Raw genomic sequence first — 15,251 nt, forward strand, 5'->3', positions numbered from 1 at the left:
CCGTTCGTGCATAAGGTCCATCTGTGTAATGGTGTCTGTTCCACTTATCTGTTCATAAAGTCCAAACCATCCACATGAAAGGTTGTTACAGTTCCACAAAATCCTTTCACAGAGTCTAAGGCAAGGATTTCCGGAATATTGGCCTTGTTTCGCCGTCCTGGGCTTCATCAGTAGTTAAATCACTAAGTAATGCAAATAAATACAATATCATGATCTCACGCATTTTACAGCAAAAATAATATAAAACCATAAATAACTGTGCATACCATATGTTAGATTACAGGACAGTGGAACTTATGGCATGGTAGTAGCTGCAGTAATTAGCAACCGTTACAAAGTAGGGTTATCTGGACAAGCACAATATTGATTGGGTTACAGGTGTTGGCAATCCACAGAACATCTTTCTTAAAGTGACCCATATGGCACAGCAAATATAAAACAAACTTAATCCACGTTCAGATGATATACATGTAAACACTAATACAAACTCATACATTAATGTAAACAATTTTTGGATCTAAAGTAATAGCAATCCACAGGTGGACAATTAAGTACTCAAAAGAATCCACTTGGCCCATAGAGGTGATATTGTTGAGCATCAGCCCCAGGAAGGATGGCCAATAGTCACAGATGATGGGAGCTGTAGTGGTTGAGGGGTATCTTCACATGTGTTGGTGCTCTCAGCAAGTTGCCCCAGGAAGATTGAAGGGAGATTGAAGGGAGTCGTTGCTGCCAGATCATTCTAGGTGACCTGTCTCCTCCATGTGTATGAAGTATGTTTAATCACTGAGATTTCCATGATGACAGTAGCCCTTTTTAAAGCAGCATTATTTTGGTAAGGTGTCAACTGCATATGCAGCACTCATGAGAGTTACAAAAATGGAGCCTGAACATAAACACATCTCATATGTAGAAGTCCCACATGTGGCCAATACAACTACATGGGGTTACCGTTATGCTCTCCTGGTAGTGTGGGGGATCGAGTCTCAGCGAGATGTAGATTTAACTTTACCCCTTGCTATTTTTTTCTGCTTCATGCAGAAAAAGCTGTTGTTTGCCCCTTGAGGCAAAACACAGAAGGGAGGTGTTTGGATGGGCATGCCCTTTTGAGGGCAAGTTATTATGATAGCTGGGACGGGGGTGGCGCTGTGGGTTAAACCACAGAGCCCAGGACTTGCCGATCAGAAGGTCGGCGATTCGAATCCCTGTGACAGGGTGAGCTCCCGTTGCTCTGTCCCTGCTCCTGCCAACCTAGCAGTTCAAAAGCATGTCAAAGTGCAAGTAGATAAATAGGTACCGCTCTATCGGGAAAGTAAATGGCGTTTACGTGCACTGCTCTGGTTCGCCAGAAGCGGCTTAGTCATGCTGGCCACATGACCTGGAAGCTGTATGCCGGCTCCCTCGGCCAATATAGCGAGATGAGTGCCGCAACCTCAGAGTCGGTCACGACTTGACCTAATGGTCAGGGGTCCCTTTACCCTTTACCTATTATGATAGACCTTTCAATCAGTATTTAAATCAGGACTTCTCTGCCTATGTGGGCAAAATTGAGAGTGAATTTATTATTATTTGTGCTACCCTTTTTAAGCTCAAGGGGGAAGCAATCAGAGAGTTTGACATACGCATAGTGATAAGAATAGCCATACTCATAATGACCAAGTCATGCCTCCAAAGCTAAATTAATCATTAATTTCTTTTTTATATAAATAATTTTTATTAATTCATCCCAATTAATAACAAATCAAAGCAAATCACAATACAAAAAAATAAGAGCAAATTACATTACATTTTTTTAAAAAAAATATCTGAGGGACTTCCCATGTACTGGATGTCTGGAGAAACATCATTATCGAAGAATTCATGTATCAGAAAACTAAATACTGGACGGCAAAGTCTTACATTAGCAATACCAACAATTTCTAAGCAACAAACATTAGCTTTTCTGCTAATGTAAGACTTTGCCGTCCTGTATTTAGTATTCTGATACATGAATTATTCGATAATGATATTCTTTTGCCTCCGGGTGATCTTGCAGCTGAAACAAATAATGTGTCATAACTGTATGATTTTTTTGGTAAGCTAAAAAAAATACCAGCTTTTTTTATAAATCATCAAAATGAAACGGTTGTTTTCATCTAAGATTTCCTCTTCCTGCCATTCATTTTGTCTCCTAAATTGCTGTAAAAGCATTCTTTAAGGATGTAGACTGGCCTACTTTCTACCTCAGCTTCCTTTCAAAAACCCAATCTATTACTGAGCCTCCTCTTCAGACCATATATAGATATACTGTCGGTGTTGGCATTCATGACCTCTACTGTTCAAGGTTGAGTATTAAATTAATTCTGTGTAGTAGCTACTCAAAGAGCATAGAGTTGTGTAGGAACTGCTTGAGACATCGTACCATATTGGATGATGGATGCACACCTCTGGTTTGAGGTGAGACAAATATTCTACATCACCACCATTTTAAGATATCAACAGCAATTACTTGCTGCAGACATGGCAGTGGGAGGCCCCAGGAGCATATGCAATCAGTTGCTTCTGCTTGTGTATCTGTGGCCATCTCCTTCGTTCGCTTAGCAATAATAATAATAATAATAATAATAATAATAATAATAATAATAATAATTTTTATTTATACCCTGCCCATCTGGCTGGGTTTCCCCAGCCACTCTGGGCAACTCCCAGCAGAATATTAAAAACATGATAAAACATCAAACATCAAACACTAAAAACTTCCCTAAACAAGGCTGCCTTCAAACATCTTCTAAAAGTCAGATAGTTGTTTATTTCCTTGACATCTGGTGGGAGAGCTTTCCACAGGGTGGGCGCCACTACTGAGAAGGCCCTCTGCCTGGTTCCCTGTAACCTCACTTCTCATAGTGAGGGAACCGCCAGAAGGCCCTTGGCTCTGGACCTCAGTGTCCGAGCTGAAAGATGGGGGTGGAGACGCTCCTTCACGTATACTGAGCCGAGACCGTTTAGCAAGGTCTTATGGAAGGTGTTTAATATTTGGTTACTAAGGGGTTTGTATGTTTGTTTTGGAATGTGTTCCTTCCCTGAAACATTCCTAGTTATTCACAATGGCCACAATCCGACCCCCTCTACTTGCAAAAGGTGCAGCACCCCAACAATTTGTTCATCTCGCCCAGTACAGTATTGTCTTTTCTTCTTGGGAATGTCTCTCCAGGTTCTCAGCCAGAGGGCTACCTTATCCCTTTAATGAATGAACTCAGGACCTTCTGCTTGTTAACTGCATGCTCTGCATTACTGAGCTATGGTCTTAATGTGCCAGGTTCATTTGCTTTCCTCTTTTCCTCCTCTCTCCTCTGTTGCCTGGACACTGAGACCTTGCTCCTTCCCTGGGTGCATCTGACAGCTGAGGCCTCTACTGATAGACTACTCTTATCAAGATTAGAAATAGCTTTCAGCATGAGACTATGGTATTGAATGATATTGAACGTGCACAGATACTATCAGTGCCTTGCAGCAGAGAGGAATTTGGGTGGGGAGAAGGGGATCTGCCCCTCCCTTTTCATCCTTCACAGTCTAGTTTTCTGTACTCTCTGCCTTGCTATCTATGTTTACAGGGGTTGAGTCCTAGTTCATGCTGTTTCCTGTTGACCCCATAATTATATTTTGCTTCAAGATACAAATTTTATTTATTTAGGTCATTTCTATGCATGCTTCCTGGCAAAGCCAGAAAGAAAATAGAATCCCCTGCAATTCTTTCCACACTTACGCTTAACAAGTGTGACCTCTATATAAGTACACCAGAACATCTGTTTATAGTGTTTCAAAGAGGAAGAGCAGGTTGCAAGTTTAAAAATGCATGCCAGTAAAATGAATAAAGAAATGCACTGGCAATTTGTCCTGTCAGAGTTGTATACAACTGACAAAGCATCTGCTTAATGCAGCTTGCTAAGTGTTTTGTCACTGTGAATTCTTCCCCAACCTCAACACTTGATTTTGTGTTTTTTTAAAAATAAAAATAAAAATAAAAAATAATGTTGAAGATATTGTGTGATTCTACCAGCTTTTTTTAAAATGTTTGTTGGCAGTTCAGTTTGTTGTTGTTGTTATTATTTAGTTGTTTAGTCTTAGCTCTTTGTGACCCCATGGACCAGAGCATGCCAGGCACTCCTGTCTTCCACTGCCTCCGCAGTTTGGTCAAACTCATGTTCATAGCTTCAAGAACGTTGTCCAACCATCTCATCCTCTGTCGTCCCCTTCTCCTTGTGCCCTCCATCTTTCCCAACATCAGGGTCTTTTCCAGGGAGTCTTCTCTTCTCATGAGGTGGCCAAAGTATTGGAGCCTCAGCTTCATGATCTGTCCTTCCAGTGAGCACTCAGGGCTGATTTCTTTCAGAATGGATAGGTTTGATCTTCTTGCAGTCCATGGGACTCTCAAGAGTCTCCTTCAGCACCATAATTCAAAAGCATCAATTCTCTGGCGGTCAGCCTTCTTTATGGTCCAGCTCTCACTTCCATACATCACTACTGGGAAAACCATAGCTTTAAGTATACAGATCTTTGTCGGCAAGTTGATGTCTCTGCTTTTTAAGATGCTATATAGGTTTGTCATTGCTTTTCTCCCCAGAAGCATGGGTCTTTTAATTTCATGACTGCTGTCACCATCTGCAGTGATCATGGAGCCCAAGAAAGTAAAATCTCTCACTGCCTCTATTTCTTCCCCTTCTATTTGCCAGGAGGTGATGGGACCAGTGGCCATGATCTTAGCTTTTTTGATGTTGAGCTTCAAACCATATTTTGTGCTCTCCTCTTTCACCCTCATTAAAAGGTTAAAAGTGTGTATTAACAGAGTAGCAAAAGTGGAGCTAATTACAAAGGATGGCTTAGAATTCAGCAAATTAATATGAAACTTTCTAAACAGAAGCCTAGCAGAATGAAGAGTAAATGATAGCAGGACCAGACCTAAGTGCCTTGGTAACTGGGGCAAACAACCTGACATTTGCCCTGAAGTTAACCCCATATTTTGTGTAATAAAATGATAAACTAACAAGTATTGATCACTTAAATATTTAGTTTGATTGTGATAATGTTAGGGTAGCTATTAAATCAAACATGGGGGGGGGGCTATAATATTCTAATGTTTACTACAACATTATTGTGTCTGTTCCCAAACTGAAGTATCAAGAACAGAAGGTGTAGGAGGCTTAGTTTAGTCAGAATGGAATATACACTTTGAGAGTTAGTGCTAAATACTGTATATTTTGCTCTATAAGACTCACATTTTCCCTCCTAAAAAGTAAGGAGAAATGTGTGTGCATCTTATGGAGCGAATGCAGGCTGCACAGCTATCCCCAAAGCCAGAACAGCAAGAGGGATTGCTGCTTTCACTGCACAACGATCCCTCTTGCTGTTCTGGCTTCTGAGATTCAGAATATATTTTTTATTGTTTTCCTCCTCCAAAAACTAGGTGCGTCTTGTGGTCTGGTGCGTCTTGTAGAGTGAAAAATATGGTACATTACTTCTGGTATATGAGCCAACATAGCTGCTAGTCAGCTGTGAAAATTTGTGTCCTGAACTTTTTAGACTCGTCTACCCATGTACTATCTGAAACCAAAGGAGTGCATTGGTTGCCAAATATGACCCCCCCCCCCAGTTCTTCCACCCCACTATATTGATAATGGGTTTTGCAGAATTTCTACCTTGTGAACAGATTTCCTGCGCTATTTATTGGATGGAAGCTGGTTTGAGGGAAAGTGTATCAAACAGCAGCATTTCTCATGAAACTGTAGGATACTTACAAATTGAAATGCCATGTGCTCTGGGCTTCAAACACCAGAGCACACTGGAGCTGGAATCAATAATAATGTGTGCAAAGCGTCTGTACCACTAAGTGGATCTAAACCTGAAGTGTATTTTTAAATGGATTACTTCGCCTAGTCGCCCAAACGGCTGTAAACATTAACTATATTATATAGGAAATGACTTTTTTTTCCTGGCTACCGACTGAGTGGCTATGAGCATCATTTTCCCTTTCCAGCTGCTGAGCTATTTTTCTCCTATTAGCTTGGATCTATTTATATTTCTCACATCAGAAAGTAAGCAAAGGTTGCCATCACTGAAGCAGCTCTCGCTTTATGACAAGCAATAATGTCCCAGTCGTCGAACTCTCATAAAGACATTGGAGATAATGAGAGCAAGCTGAGATTTAAACGGATTATAATGGATATTTGGCACATGCCCCGACTGCTTTATCTTAAAGCACTCCATTCCCCTCTCCTCCCTTTCCTGCTTTGGAGTGTATTATACTCTGTTTTGTGTGTGAGGAGGGCATGAGATGCCCTGTGCAACAGGGCAAGCCAGTTCTAAAGACCAGACACTGATGGATTGTAGGAGTCAGTCAAGGGATCAGTAGCCTTGGAGGGCGAAAAGCAGGAAAGACTTAAGGATGCTAAGCAAGTGGGAATCAGCAAACCAAACATGATTAACGACTGCAATTCTATGTATAGAAATATCCACAATAAAGCAGATAGTACCAAACCACAGGAAGTGTCAGAGTGATAACAAAGTGAACTTTAGGGGCTTGATTAATGAGAGAGTAGAGGGGGAAAATTACTGATGGCAGATATTGTAAAAAGGGAAAACACACCTCTGGTTGCCACAAGTATTTGTTTCTTTTCTTGTTTTGGTTGCTGTGATTTTGCCTCTGCCTTTTGGACAAAGCCAGCCTGGACTCAAAAGATCTAGGGCAGGCCAAAGATGTTGCAGTATTGGTGCCTTCAGGTAAGAGTGGGATAAAGGTGGGGTCTAGGAATATAGGAGAGGCTGAGACCCATACTTTCACTTGGCCCATATTTTTTTTCATATTATGTACAGATTAATTCCCACTAGTCCAGAACACATAGTCTAAGATCCCTGTGGAGTTTTCCTTCACATATCTGGAACCAGAAGATCATATTTATGTCCTGAACACATTCCATGCATCTTAGTCCTGCCATTATGTCAATTTTAGGCCCTACCTACACAATACATTTTAAGCGGCATCATGCCACTTTAAACCGCTATGGCTTCACCCAAATAATCTTGGGAACATGTTAAGGGTGCTGAGAGTTGTTAGGCAACTCCATCCCCTTCAAAGTCCTACAATTCCCAGAGTTCCCTGGGAAGAAGGCTCTGTTGTCAGTCTAAAAATTGCAGCTCCAAGGTTAGATCTGGATCTATGAGCCACTGGTCATTTGGCCCTACTTTACAATATTAAACAAATACATACTGATAATCATTTCCATCCATCAAATGCATATATACAAGAACATCTGCTATTGCTCTTAGACACACTCTCCCCCCCCCTTCTCATCAGAGCATCTATCCAGGAACATTAAAAAATCTATCAATCATATGTACAGTTAGGTGAATCTATTTCAGTTTCTCTCTATCTCTTATTTTTCCATTCTTAAGTTCAGATTTCCACATTTCTGTGTCAGTTTGAGGTGACAGATCTCAAGAAAATTTGTTAGCATTTTAGTGTGCGTTCCCCCCATTACACACATTTTTGTACACAGTTTTCTATGCAGTTTTGGCCACTATATGTATATTTACAGGCAATTACCACTATAGTAGGGACGCAGGTGGCGCTGTGGGTTAAACCACAGAGCCTAGGACTTGCCAATCAGAAGGTCGGCGGCTCGAATCCCCATGACGGGGTGAGCTCCCGTTGCTCGGCCCCTGCTCCTGCCAACCTAGCAGTTTGAAAGCACGTCAAAGTGCAAGTAGATAAACAGGTACCACTCCAGGGGGAAGGTAAACAGCGTTTTCGTGTGCTGCTCTGGTTCGCCAGAAGCGGCTTAGTCATGCTGGCCACATGACCCGGAAGCTGTATGCTGGCTCCCTCAGCCAATAAAGCGAGATGAGCGCCGCAACCCCAGAGTCGGCCACGACTGGACCTAATGGTCAGGGGTCCCTTTACCTTTACCACTAAAGTAATGCATTTTATTTTCACTGGTATATATGCATTTATTTCCCCTTGGTTAATGGATTTGTGGTGGGAGAACTTAACTGATGGAAGTGCACATTTCTGCTGTGGTTCAGTTTGCATCTTGCTTTGGGACAAACAAACATTCTTGTGTCTCAGATTCATGCACACAGTGAAAGTCAAAACAGATGTCAGTGGCTTCTGTGTCCATCCTGAGGAGCTTGAAGGCCTGAGCTTAGACATCAAGTCAGTTTAGAAACTACTTGAACAGTTCGGTAGCTACTTCTCTGTGGCTTTCTCTACCAATTTGGTAATACCAAATTTCAGCAATCACAGAGGGCAAGCAAATCATTCAGTGCATAATTCTGTTGATGCCACAACTCTCATACAAGTCAGCATCACTGACATAGTTATGCTCATCTTTTCTCACTGTAAACAAGGATAGATCCAGCCCTGCTCCTTATTGCCTTCATGGCAGTTCCATTGCAATCTTATCAACCCTTTTTTCTCCATGCAAAGGTTCTGTGCTTTTGAAAATGCCTGTTGCTTTTGAAAGCAACAGGAAAAAGCTTGTCTGCAAACACTCTGTTTCCCAGTGCTTAGTCCTATGAGAGGTATTAAAGACACTGTAGCTAGAATTAGGTAACTTGCTTACTCTCTCTTTGGTTCAGTGACTCCAGAGTCATCCGCTTTCCCTTGTGATTTCCACTCTATGTCCCCTCATGCCTGAAAGTGAATCAGACAGTTTTCAGCAGATGCTCTCTCATAGCTCTTGCATAGTTCTCTCTCTCTCTATATATATATATAATACTCCATTCACAGCTTTTTAGTCCTGAACCAACAATAATCACTGAACATAATCCAGCGAGACAAAACACCTTGCTTTTCAAATAATAGATGATCTAGCTGCTCACCCATCTGCTGCTATTAAAGCAGCAGGAGGAACATTGCCTTCTACATGTTGTAAAGAAGAGGAGGGGACCCACTCTTCCACATCAAGTTGAGAAAATGCATTGAGGATGATAACATGGTAAATCTTGACCATCTGGTGCTGGGGAAATGTTGTGATTATGCGTTTGCAGGGAGGGGGATTTGTAGATGTTTTAAAAATGCAATAAAATTCTAATTACTGGGGTCATAAGGTAGGTAGATTGGAAGTTTTCAGCACACTGGGAGCTAAGCCGTATTGAAGCACACGTGAGTTCTAAGGCTGCAAATAACATTGTCAGGTGCAGAGTAAGCTGATGAATAATTTGAAATTGCAGAGGAATGAGGATTGTCTAAGGAAGGACTGGAGGACCTCAGTCCTGGGGGCTGAATGCAGCTTCCCTATCAGATCTTTAGGACTCTCCCCAGGCCCTTCTTTCTCCTCAGGCTGCACCCTACTCACCCACACACTGGCCCTGCTCCATGCTTTCTTTTGCCTAACTGGAATGCTCTCTTTAACTGTAACAACACCTGGATAGAGAGATGTGTGTATCTTTAGTAACCTTTGGCTTTTGTGTGATTGGAATATAGCCTGACACTGGGGGAGCCAGCTCCAGACACTTGAGCCATCTTGTTCCCCCCTATTTTGGGGGGTAGGGGCCGACCCCCTCTTCATGTTCATAAAACATGGAGGAGAAGTGCATAGCTGACCATGGCATGTTTCCAGTGACAGCCTCCTTCTCCTGCCGTGGAGGAGAAGGATGCTCAAAACAGCTTCATGTCAGTGGCAGTGTCAAGAAGAGGCAGAGGAGCTGCTGGCCATGCAAGCCACATGGCTGCCATGTTTAGCCAGGGCTGTCTTAAGGATATGCAGTGCTGGGGTGCAAAGATCCGCCCGGTGCCCCCCCCCCCAGTTGCCCAGTCCCAGGTACGCAGGAGGACAGAGCCAGCCAGCCGCTTCAGCGTGTCGCTCGTTAACAAACTCACGGGGCAGAGCCGCCTGCAGCAGAAGAGCCCACCGCGGCACTCTGACAGGTGGGCTCTTCCCTAGACTCAACTCTCAGGCCCCAGACTCTTGGCCTGGCGCCCCTGAGAGCCCAGCGCCCGGGTGCCCCGCATCCCTAGCGCCTATGGGTAAGACGGCCCTGTGTTGAGTTCTGTGTCCTGATGCATGAGGTTGGGACGTCCTGATGTCATGTGCACGGCGTTCCCCTCCCCCATCACCATCTCAAGCTGGCGCCTCGGCCTGCCACACAAATATAAGAGTCACACCCATTGCTCCACCCAGTTTATCCTGAGATTATACTATGGATGCCTGAGAATTCCAACGAAAAAAACAGGAGCAGAAATTGTCAGTGGGTTATTAGACTGGCAAAGTAGTGTTGAGGCATTCCTTTGCTTAGACCTGGGGAAAGTTGTCTGTGGGGGTGTTGGCTCTGTTTTTACATGTAGCGGTGTTATTGGGTCTGCTTCCTGCCTGCTAACCTCAAGTTCAGTGATCATATTCTTACTAGCATCAAGCTCAGAGTCATTTAGGTATTGACACTGTAGCCTCTGACTCAGTGTCCTGGCTGTTACTAGACAAGGTTAACTCAGTCTTCAGCATCCATCGGGGCTGGGTGATTCTAGCATACCCCCTTTCCCATCTCAAAGGCAAGGTAGGGGTACCCATTTACATTCCCGGCGTCCTCAAACTTAGTAAACCATATATTAGCATGGTCAAAGGCATTACTAGATGTGAACTGTCCTTGCTAATAGAGGAGTGAAAAACATATCCCAGGTAGAATGGTAAAAGTGTTAAACTGTGTCAGTGTTTCATAAGCTGCCAAAGTCCTGGCTAACAATTAGTAAGCCTGGATGCCAAGGAGAACACTGGTGTTTTGGGATAGATTGATTCAGTGTTTTCCATTTACATTTTGCTTGCACTCAGTCCTACATCCATTCTTTCCCGTTTTTGTTGATTTCCTTAAAAAAAAGAAAACACACACAAAATACATTTCAGATGCATGACTTTTGTATGCATTCTTACACTAAAACATACTATTTTGTATTTTCCCCGAAATAGGCATTTTTGTGCACATTTTTCAAACTGAAACTATATAACAGTTTTCAGAATATGTGTTATCTGATTGATCCACATGTACATCAGTCTGAGAATGGCATATTGAGTTTGTTCGCTTTAGAAATGTGAATGATTTTCTCCTCTGTTCCTACTTGGACTGCTGGTAGTTGTACAGAGGACAGAATTTTGGCAGCTGCAGCCTCCGTTCATGACAGCAAGCTTCTTCTGCCAGATCTTCTCTTCTATACAACAAATAAAGGGACAGGAACCATATCCCTATTAGAATATGGTCATACGACTTTTTGCAATATATATTTTAGATATCTTTCTCTCTGTGTGGAGAAGAATTGGCTCACAGCTGGACAAATGGGAGGGAGAAGATTCCTAGCAATTCAAAAGCCAGATCATCAGTGGCCTATGGCTTAATCTATATGACATGTCACATAACTAGCTGAACATAACCTGCCAGCCGTATATTGTGGCCTGCCAGGTTCTTGGCAGCCTTCTTAATGCTGCTCCAAGCAGGCATAAAAACCCTGATATGTTGCCATACAGGCAGATAGTCTGCATTTGGCTTAGTGGATCATAAGTTGTACAGGCTTAGTGTAATTCACAAACTAGCTACAATGGAACATGTAGTTCTAAACAAGCCTAGTCCTGTTGATGTCAAAGGGAGTGACAGCATTCCTAAATATTTATGTTGGAGTTTCTGCCAGTTGCACTGTTGCAATATCCCCACACTGGCAGAAGAAATTCTCCATCCTAAATCCGTGTGGACTGCATCACAGTCATCCATGTAAGCTGTTTTATGTGGTCTGTTAATTGTGTAGCCTGCCATTTCAGTCCTAAGAGGGTACTTTGTGATATGTTCAAAGCCATTACTCTGCCTTTGAGTTGACAAGTCATTCATTCCTGAGCTCTGGAAAACTACTTATAGGCCTCACTATCATTTTTTATTCTTTCTAACAAATGAGCTATATGACCATTACTGGAGCGTGACAAAGTTTAATTTGGAAAACTGACTTCTCTTTTGAAGGATCTGTGGCAGAATATGGGCTCTCCCCCGACTTTGTCTTCATACCAATATTTTCAGTGTGAATTCCATCCTTTCACTGTGGGGAAAACACTGCAGCAACAGTAGAGACAGCAATGCTTGAAAGATTGGGCTGGGTTCACAATGTTAGGTATAGTTGTTTAATTGCACATTGAAATAGAAAATGACTAGGTATATGTATTGTTAAAGGGAACATATAAATTTCCATTGAAGCTAAGTAAGGCTCTCTGGGTGCCTAATAGGCTGCTAATTAACTGAGAATGTACCTCTGCTCTCCCTTACATGGTGTTTAACTTTAGATCACATGAGTAAGGTTTTCAGTGGCAAATCTTCATTTTGAGGGAGTTGTCTGTTCTCAAGCCACAAGATAAAGGGGTGCAAATGATGTAATGGAGACTGTGTGGAGAGAAAGACCTTTGATTTCAGATCTCTTTGAAGTAATTTTATATTCTTAAGATGCTGAACCTGTGCTCGGACAAGCACACGATTCTATGCAACTATTGGGATGTATCCTAATTTTTATAAGTCTGTTTTCAAACAAGTTCTATTAGTAAAGCTTTGGAGCCATATTTTTTGGTATGGGTGATTTTTTATTCTAAAAGGAATCATTTTTTATTCATCCTATTGCTTCCATATGCACAATATTAATAACCACAATACCTTGAGCTGTGTGGAAACTGTGTCACCAGCTGAAGAATGCTATTGATTTTCCCTTCTTCATTTGCCTACATCTCAAAGTTGAGATGATGAGCTTGCCATGCTACACTACCATTATACCACAATATACAGAATATGATTGACATATGTGGGTCACTCTTCCCTAACCAACGTTATGTGAATTGCATTGGCAGTCAACCTTTGTCAACACTGGGTGCCATTAGCAAGGTGGAAGGCTCTGAAAGTAATATAATGTATTTGTGGAACCTGTACTGGTTAGGGTACAGTTTTTAAAATTCCATTTCTTCCTGGAAGTGGCATTGATGGATGACACTGTTTTCTCCTGATTTAGGGATCCATCAATACCTTGTATTCCAATCCCCACCAACATTCTACCTCTTTTTGCATAAATAAGAAAACAAAACAAAAAGGAAAGGGGCAAACACTAAGGAAGGGGAGGAAGAAGAGAAATGAATGTAGGTATACAAAAGTGAGCAACAACCAGAATGGCTACTCCACAAACTTGCCCAGCATTTGCTAGGTACTAGATAGCACTCTTGCAATATGCATACATCTTCAGAATCCATCCTTAGATTTATTTTTATGAAGTCTTTTGCATATACATTCACAAGATTGAATGAGGTCTTTTGGTTCAAGAAGATAAATCACTAATATAAAATTATTACAAAGTTCAAGGGAGTGTGAAATCACACTGCAGCCTGGATGCCATCCAAGCTGTGAGGGTAAAAAAAGATATCCCTCCCCTCACATTGCAATTTTGACAATAGGATCCTTGTTTCCCTCTTTCTTGCTATGTGAGAAACTCCATGTATGGGCGGGTGGGTGGGTGTAAATCAGAAACACAATTCAGTGCATAGCAGTGGAAACCAGGAGGGGACACACGTCATCAATGAAGAATATGTTATGCAAATAATGGTTTGTCAAGTAAGGATAGTTGTGTTGTCTGTCTGTCTTTAGAGACAACAAATGTGCCTCTGGGGGTGAAGTCAAACCTCTGAAGGGTACTGCACCTGCTATAGCTACAGAGACCAGCAAATTATAATTGCTTCTTCCCACGTTGTTTTTGCTGCGTTGGGATAATCCAGGAATCTGAAAAGACCACAGATTCTGTTTTTATTTGCTAATAAGTAAGGCATTTTGAGCTGTGCATTTTTTCTGGAAAAAGAGGTGACAGAACTCACCATGAACACCTTGCTCCTGAGAGGTGCCAGAACTGAGTTTCAGTGAGTTCTGACTGGAAAAAAAGCCCTTGTTTTGAGTAAGGTCCCTTGATCTGCCTAGAATCTATATGCACATGAAAGCAAGCTTCTGCTCACATATCCTTAACTGGAAGAGGAATTAGATGTGAAAATGAGCTTGGGTTGCTCAGCTCACATGAACCCAGGCAGAGCAATCTGATCTGCCCCATTGGAGAGGGTTTGGGAGACATAGCAGTGCCTATATGCTCAGCTTTGTCTGGTGGTGCTGGGCTCCACTAACAGGGAAGCTGTGCTGCTGCAGAAATCCCCTCTCTGCCCATCAAAAGCATAAGCATATTGAAGCTACTGCTGGCAATATCCCCACCAGTAAGTAGACTTGAAATGGAAGTATTTTGGAAGGGAGCTGGGCAGAGCTGAGTGACCAAGGATCTACTGGATCTTAACAATGACCCCCAAGTTGCAGTGGAGGCCCTGATCCAAGCACATTTGTGTTGCCAGCAATGGAGCTGGTGTGGCAATATTAAAAACAACCCTTCTTTCCCTGAAACATAGGAGTTAACTTCTAGGGGTTGAGGTCCATTTGTCCTCCCCTAAAAAAAGATATCAGAGGGGCCCAAACCACCCCCCCCCCAAAAAAAGTTAATGGGCATTGCCATTAAAATGTTGTGCATGCGCAATATCTTGTGATTGATTATGCAGCGGAGTGTTTACCTCCTCCCACAATATTTCATTCAAGTTGGCACCCCGGTTCTGATATAATAGAGATCTGAAGGGGTCTCAGATACACAACAGAGTACCTTACATTTCTTTTGCAATACAGTGGTACCTGGGTTTACGAACTTAATGGAAGTCCATTCTTAAACCAAAACCATTCTTAAATCGAGGTATGCTTTCCCTAATGAGGCTTCCCGCTGCCGGTGCCCTTCCACCATTTGGATTCCATTCTTAGACCAAGGTAACGTTCTCAAACCGGGACACTATTTTCGATTTTGTGGAGTTCATAAACTGAATCATTCTTAAACCAGACTGTACTTAAACTGAGGTACCACTGTACTAGGTTGCCTGCAAACCAATCAGTTAAAATTATATGAAATGGGATTTAGACTAAATCTAGCAAAGAACTTTGTCATAGTTTGACTTATTAGACAGGGGAGCATGCTGTATTGGGAAGTGATGGACTTTTCTTTTAAGCAGATGTCGGGTAGCAATCTAGCAGAGATGGTGTAGCAGTGACTCTCCTGTATTAGCAGTGGGTTGAATTAGATGACCTTTGAGGTCCCTTCCAACCCTATGATTTGGATTTTCTGTACTTTACTCTTTTTGGTATGGTGCTGCTGCAAAAGGTCTGTCCATTTGAATGCCTTACCAGGAGACATCTTTCTGAGGACCAAA

General features: G+C 42.2%; 1 protein-coding gene across 4 annotated transcripts in view; it reads left to right on the plus strand.

The window, feature by feature from the left end:
• The window catches only part of CDH12 (cadherin 12), a 652,390-nt gene that overhangs the window by 548,136 nt on the left and 89,003 nt on the right, over positions 1-15,251 (plus strand). The window lies entirely within an intron of this gene.

This window comes from Podarcis melisellensis (assembly GCF_964234715.1).
Source record: "Podarcis melisellensis genome assembly, chromosome: 7".
In the NCBI taxonomy this organism is placed as follows: Eukaryota; Metazoa; Chordata; class Lepidosauria; order Squamata; family Lacertidae; genus Podarcis; species Podarcis melisellensis.